Source organism: Pocillopora verrucosa, chromosome 8 (assembly GCF_036669915.1).
Source record: "Pocillopora verrucosa isolate sample1 chromosome 8, ASM3666991v2, whole genome shotgun sequence".
Taxonomy (NCBI): domain Eukaryota; kingdom Metazoa; phylum Cnidaria; class Anthozoa; order Scleractinia; family Pocilloporidae; genus Pocillopora; species Pocillopora verrucosa.
This window is the reverse complement of record NC_089319.1, coordinates 11,354,417-11,361,285: the sequence shown is the minus strand read 5'-3', so window position 1 is coordinate 11,361,285 and position 6,869 is coordinate 11,354,417. Positions and strand designations below refer to the sequence as shown.

At 41.3% G+C, this 6,869-nt stretch overlaps 1 pseudogene; it reads right to left on the bottom strand.

The window, feature by feature from the left end:
* Positions 1-1,442: 1,442 nt before the first annotated feature.
* On the bottom strand, positions 1,443-2,737 carry LOC136282976 (uncharacterized; annotated as a pseudogene).
* Positions 2,738-6,869: the final 4,132 nt, after the last annotated feature.

The window sequence follows — 6,869 nt, the reverse complement described above, 5'->3', positions numbered from 1 at the left end:
AAACGGCTGAAAGCATCAATCACTGTTAAAACGTGTCTGTACAAATGTCCATTCATCTTCACGGATCCTTTTTTGCTCATATCTATCAAATCTATTTGGTGCCTAACATGAACGTCTGTGGCTCTGATAGGTTTCAGCTTCGCCTTATTAAGAAGCTTAGCATTTCGGCGATAATGACTTTTGTCCATGTTTAGAATACTTTGTATTTTAGCTCAACTTACTCCTAAAAAGTTGTCCCTCAGTAAGCAAGCCAACATCCCCGCACCAGATCCTTTCGTCCTTTCAAATTCCTTCTTCGTTAACCTTTGATGATTTTCACAGGCTCGTGAAATGTTATTCAGTTGGATCCGCACTCAAGAATATTTCCACACTCATTTCAACCAATCAATTCAACGTTGCTGGGTAAATCTATGTGTTACTGCCAGTTATTTTGAGACTGAAAAGTTATACTCTTTACGTGCATGTCAATCTCACGGTGCTGATTCAGTAGACGAAAAGTCCGTTTCAGAATCAGGTCATGCTGTTTTATCTAATGTCTGATCGTTAAGGAGATCAGTGCGTCGAGCAAACCTTGTTTCCTTTTTCTTTCTTTCATTTTTTTTTTAATTCTTTAAATCAACTAGTGTACCGCTAAAAAACGACTCACACGATTATTTGTACTCACATCTCAGAGAAAGATAGGGCACAAATTTTTGCGTGGGTTTTTGGGGACTGACATCATTTACAGCCTTCAAGAGATCAAGAGAACATAATTGTCCCAGTTATGTTCTCTTGGGGAGAAAAATGATTTTGTCCATATTCATATACTCAGGCAGATATTCGAGAATTTGAAAGTAACAACTCTCTAGAGTGCTGTCACGAGGTCCAAATTGGTAAACAAAATGTGCGTGCTAACAAGGTCTATGCAGGCATGGAAAGACAAAAAATTTGTCCGTCAAGTAAGTCAGCGGACTCCCTTGTCCAAGTTTGTAATGGGTTTATGACTTGTTTAGTCCATCACTGATCACACAAGTATAATGTTATCGAATTTTTCCAAAATTTATAGTACTTAAGAGTCTGAGCCAGTGATGTATGGAGAGTAATTGATCAGCGTACTCATTGTTTTGCCAGCTGTCATTTGATGCCAATTTTAAATCAGTAAAACGGTTTGCAGCCAATGCTTCTCGACTTATGTCTAGCAAATAAAAAGACACTGATCGATATCAGCGAGCCCGTAATGTGACATGTATACTGGTCAGCGGTTTTTTTGGTGCGACAGCTGTCACTTCAACATCTCAATGTGGATGTCCGCCATAACAACAGTGCACTGAAAGAGTTAAACGATTGCATTGGAGACATTGCATTTAGGACTAAATGTTATTACATTTAGGACTTTATTACATTTAGGACCAAATAAAATTACATTTAGGACTTTATTACATTTAAGACCAATGTTATTACATTTAGGACTTTATTACATTTAGGACAGTTATTACATTTAGGCCTTCAACAGCCTCCAGGTTAAACTTCTGGCAAAGCATTTGCAGCAAACCCAACTTGAACTTTGTCAAGGAGTTGTCACGGACCAGTGCACAGATATTGTATTGATCGAATACAAGGGGATGCTCGAGGTTGATGTCGGCGAGAACCTCTTCTCCTGCTTTGTGAAAATTAACCTCCTCTTCTGCAACGTAAATATCCTCGTCAGTTGCGACCAATTGTTGACGAACTTTTGCCGCTAGCCTGCCAAAAAAGGAGGTGATCTGTCGCTCCGTCAGGAATTCCATTGGCTTGAAGAGACGTTTGCCGTCGGAGTTCAAGGCGCATCTCATTTCCTTGGCTATGTCTTTGGGGTGGAGTTGCCCTCTTGTGCAGTACTTGAGATAGTGACAAGTGTTGATGTAGACAACAGCAAGGTTAGCATGCTTGCCATGCCTTCGCGGAGGAGACAGTCGTACTCCGTTTTAGCCAGGTCTAACAAGGAAAGTCTTTCGAGTGATGTGGTGCATTTTTCAAACGAGAGATGTCGTTCATGGCTTGAAATCCATTGAAAGACCCTAGTGCATCCATCCTGTGGACTTGGAAAAGCCCCTCTTTCTGCAGCAGCCTCTTCAGATTCCTTCTCCTTTTCAGCCGGCTTTTCTCTAGATGCCCTTGTATACTTAAAATCTCCAGCAGAGAAAGAGCATTCCATCCATTTATATCCATGATCTAAGACGAAAGAGATTTGATGATAAAGCAATTATTACATTCATATGTGGATAACGCTATTTTCCTGATAAATTACTATCTAGTGAATAAACGTTAATAAAAATCGTGATTCACTGGACAAGCATTTGTCCAGTGAATAGCACTATTCACCTTTTGTGGAACAACTGAGGCCTGTTTTGTAGGTTGTTATACCTCTATTTAACATTTCATTACATGTTGGATAAAAAATATAGCGGAAATGCACATGTTACATCGATTTTGTCAACTAAAATGGTTTGTATCAAAACACAAAAAATACCCTGGGCATAAACGCGCGTGTACAGATGTGCTCACCGTACGGAATGTTATAAACTAAAAGGATACAATCGACTCACAAGTAAAGTTCGCTATCCGGAAGAGTGTCATGGCAGTGTTTCCACAGTGGTAAAATACAATGTTACAAAACTAAACTAGAGCTTTATGTAAAATGAATAGCTAATTGCTTGGGATGGGCACAATATAACTATAATAATACATTCACGGTCTTTCAGTTCTTACCTGAATTCATTGCTACGTCGAGCAGCTTCCCTCTTCCAACAGCATAAGCTCTCTAGGCGATGAGCTTTCCACTGGTACAGCAAAAGTTATTTAGCTTGCTTTTGCCTGCTATCTTGGGCAGCTCGCCTCTTACGGATTCTTCTAGAGAATCTGCAACAGCCACTCTGACCCCTTTGACGCCGCCGTGTGAGAGGAGCGCATCTTTCATTTGATGTGCATTCATGACATTGTTGCCCTCGTTGACGTACATCCGGATGCGGGTTTTGGCCGTTGCTCCCGTTCTATCCGCAGCACCTTTACCTACCTGAGGGTCACTGAAGTCCAGGCCTTCTACCTTCACTCCTGTTGAAGCTTCAATGCTGGGACATGCTAAAACTGTGCTTGCCGAATGGTAGCACCCAGCATTTTCTTGACGTAAGTAGACTTTCTCTATCTCTGGATGCTCGGTCTTAAGCATATGAATGACGTGCTGTAAGATGACGACTACTGCTGCACTTCCCTGGCTACACGACTGGGTTATGGTGATGAAGCTCTGTGCTTGAAACTATCCGTCAACTTTGCGGTATGCAACAGATATGTGCCATGAAATTCCCCGTTTACCGAACCAATAAGACTAGGATTCTCGGTATTTTTGTGGGATAGATTTCATGGCCCAATCATTTACCAACAGCACGGTGTGTTCATCAAGACGGTGCAGGGAGTCATGGCGTGCCTGATCTTGCTTGACATTTCTTAACAAGTGGCACTTCCACGCGTGGATAGCCAGGTTAGCACTTTTGTAGATAAAGAAAGCCTCGTCTAGGTTGTCTTCACGGTTGAATGAAATTTCTCGCAACAGTTTCTCTATATCGCTTGGTGCAGATGCTAAACTTGTGCATTGATCACACTTTTGGTCATGAATGTGACTACATGACTGCTTCAGGTCTGCGTCTGATGAATCACTCAGTGAAAACGTACTGCAGTATTCTGCGACAGGAGAGCTGTCAGTGATATGAATCTGGTAATAATGGGATAAATAGACAGTTTTAGCAAAGGTTTGTGGGGTATAGCCTTATATACACTCATATCTTAAATATTGCCAGGGATATTCCTTCGTATTTCATACGTCAGTGACCTTTGATGAGATACGATTTTAAATCTTTCGTGGCATATGCCCTCTCCTGATAAACAAAACATATGCAACGGAGAACCATGTGCTTCAATTTCATAAGCAAGTGCAAGACTAAATTTCCATTTTGAGTTTTATGGACGCGCGGTGCACCCATGCAGGTGAACATCCTCCAGTTAGTGTACATACTGTTCTGGAAATCATTACTTCGAGCTTAAGTCAAACAAATATAGCGGGCAAAAGATTGAAATTTTAACAAAACAAGTACAGTCCCAAAATTAACCGTAAAGCTGTTTGCCTCAAAAGACTCACTTATGGGCGACAAAATTTAACAATATTCGATTGACTTGTGCTCGGTTAATTGTCTTATTTGAGGCGAACGCAACTTAATGCGCACAAACTCTCTTCTCGGCTCCCCTTTCTACGCCTACCATGCAGGCTAGTTAAACCAGAACGAACAAAGAATCAAGTTTGAACACTTCTTGCTATTGCAATTGAAAAATAATGTGCTAGAGTGCGAAATTGTTCTCTGAAATTCAGTCCTCTTTTCTCCTACTTGGACATAATACATTCCCACAAAATCCCAAAAGAGGATGGAGAAACAAACAAATCGAGGTACTCTCAAGTGTTTTCAAGTATAGGAAAAAATGTATTACTTTAAAGTCACTCTTGAGATATAGCTTTCCCGCCTTCAGCGCCTCCTGTAGACCTTGTACTCTCTCTTTTCTTGCTCCATTCTCCAAAGCTTGTTCTAGAACAGCGGACAAATCGTTAAAAGCTCGTGCCCCCTCTGCAGCAAAGTAATCGAGGCCTTGAAGGGACTTGCGCACGGAGGCACTACACTCTGAAAGGATCCTCGTCATTGTCCTCTCGCTGAATAGTGAAAAATTAGTTTCCGAGCAGTACTGTTTGTATTGCCTAAAGATTCGCTTTGGAATCAAGGTTCGTATTAAGTTAGGAACCGCAATGCTCTGACCATTTGATAGTTTAAGATTCTTTGTACTTAATGGGAGATCCTGCACTAAATGAGGGCTCGTGATGAAACTTAAAAAGTGGTCTAGATGCTGCCTATCAATCCGTTATCGAGGTGCCTCTTTTTTGGCGCAGGGACTGTTCTACCGTGCTGGAGGCAATGCAAGCCGGCCTGGGTATAACGGTATGGCGTCAACCCAGGAATGAAGGCCAATAGTGCTTTGTAGCTGGCGATGCCTACCATAATAGAAGAAACCTGTTTTCTTGTATCCCATGCCTTTACATTGTATGCTTCTGCCAGAGTCGCAAGATAACTTCTATCAGATGGGGGCCACAATGTTTCATCACCCAATATTTTACTAACTGTTGTAGAAGTTTGCAGTTCAGTCCACAGATAACCAGGGTCATCGGGATAAACCACTTCGAGGACAGAAGAAATTATCTCCGAGGTTCTTTGCACGTCTCTTTGACGTGTTCTTTGACTGGCCTGGGCCTACTCTAGCCAAGGGCTTCCAAGTGCTTGGATTTGGCACTCCTCAAGAAAAGCATTCAGTTTTGAACGTTGAAGCTCAAAACCAGACACTACATTTTCCACAGAAGAAGATGTGGTGCTCGTTGTCTCTAGTGATTGGACGAAACTTCGATCTTCAATCTGAAGACATTCCATTCTCCCGGCTAATTTTTCTGATGCTGTACATTTTTCACTCCCCTTTGAGAAATTAAAAGAGAAAATGTGTGATAACTTGCAGGATGCGCGTAATGCCAAGTTACCTAGCGTCCGTGACCCGCTAAGTATTCCAAACTAAAAACGCTTTGTGCTATATAGACACGTATCGAAAAACCTGTAGGTCTAACATACGTAATTTTAGAAGCGGTGTTGTTTGTCCATCGTCAAAGGTGGTAAGTCAATTTCGATTATCAGTTGTATCTTATGCATGCAAGCTGCACAATAAATGGTTGTACTTTATGACCGGTAGTTAAGAGTATAGTGGCCTGTCTCAGTGGCAGATCTAGGGGAGGCCCCCCCTCCTTATTTTTGGTAAAATAAAATTTTTTCGCAAAAGAAAGGAATGCCTGCAAAATATTTTTGGGTTTACACACCAAAAAAAAAAAACGCCTGCCCCCCTCTTCCTTCTGGATTCACTACTGGGTCTTGTACGCTATCGGCGCTAAGTTCACATTTAAAATACACAATAGCGCGCAAGAGAGTACTGCAATAATTTTTTGCTGGCTTCTACACAATTCCTAGGTACTTATAAACACACACCGGGAAGAAAGAAGCAATCACCTTATCACTCACCGAACGCAATGATAGAGATATAAAGGTTAAACTTTATTACTAACATTTTTCCGGCTTTCCCTTTAACGAAACGTATCTGCATTGCTTCATGTTCACTGCTTTCTGAACTCTCTTTATCTTGAGATGTTTCTTCCTCTTGAGGCAGTTGGTGAAGCGGAGACGTCTGGGGAGATGCTTGCTTAGCTAATTGGTGGAGCGTGTTTTAAAACTAGTTCTTGCAAATGGTCCCTGCATCGCTTACAAATTGCTAAAAGGCAGAAAACTCAATGAAATAAATATTACGCAATTCCAATTGATTAATTGGTTGAACGAATTTAGTTTCTAAATTATCAAAGTTTTTAAGGGACAACAGAGATACTAATAAGGGTACGTAACATGACTCAAATAATTTTCTGTTTGTTTGTTTGCTATATGTTTTTCGCTATATGTTCTTCATACTATGACTAAATCAGCTCCGTGAGAACACGCGTGTTCTCGCGGGAGCTGATTTCCACCCACTTGCTCGATCTGAGAGAAATGAAGGACTGCTCGGGATCTATTAACGAACGTGTATGTGCGCTCACTCCGTTGCAATGACTCGTCTCCTTGGAAACATGTGCTTGCGTTTCAATGCATGACACGCTCATAGACGTAACCGATCGCATTTAACTGTACGTTTCAACGGCACTAACTTCAGCAAACTTTAAATTACTTACGGGTTCCAATAGGATAAAGCTCCCCCACTGTATCGCTATAAACGAAGATTCTTTACTCTTCATACTG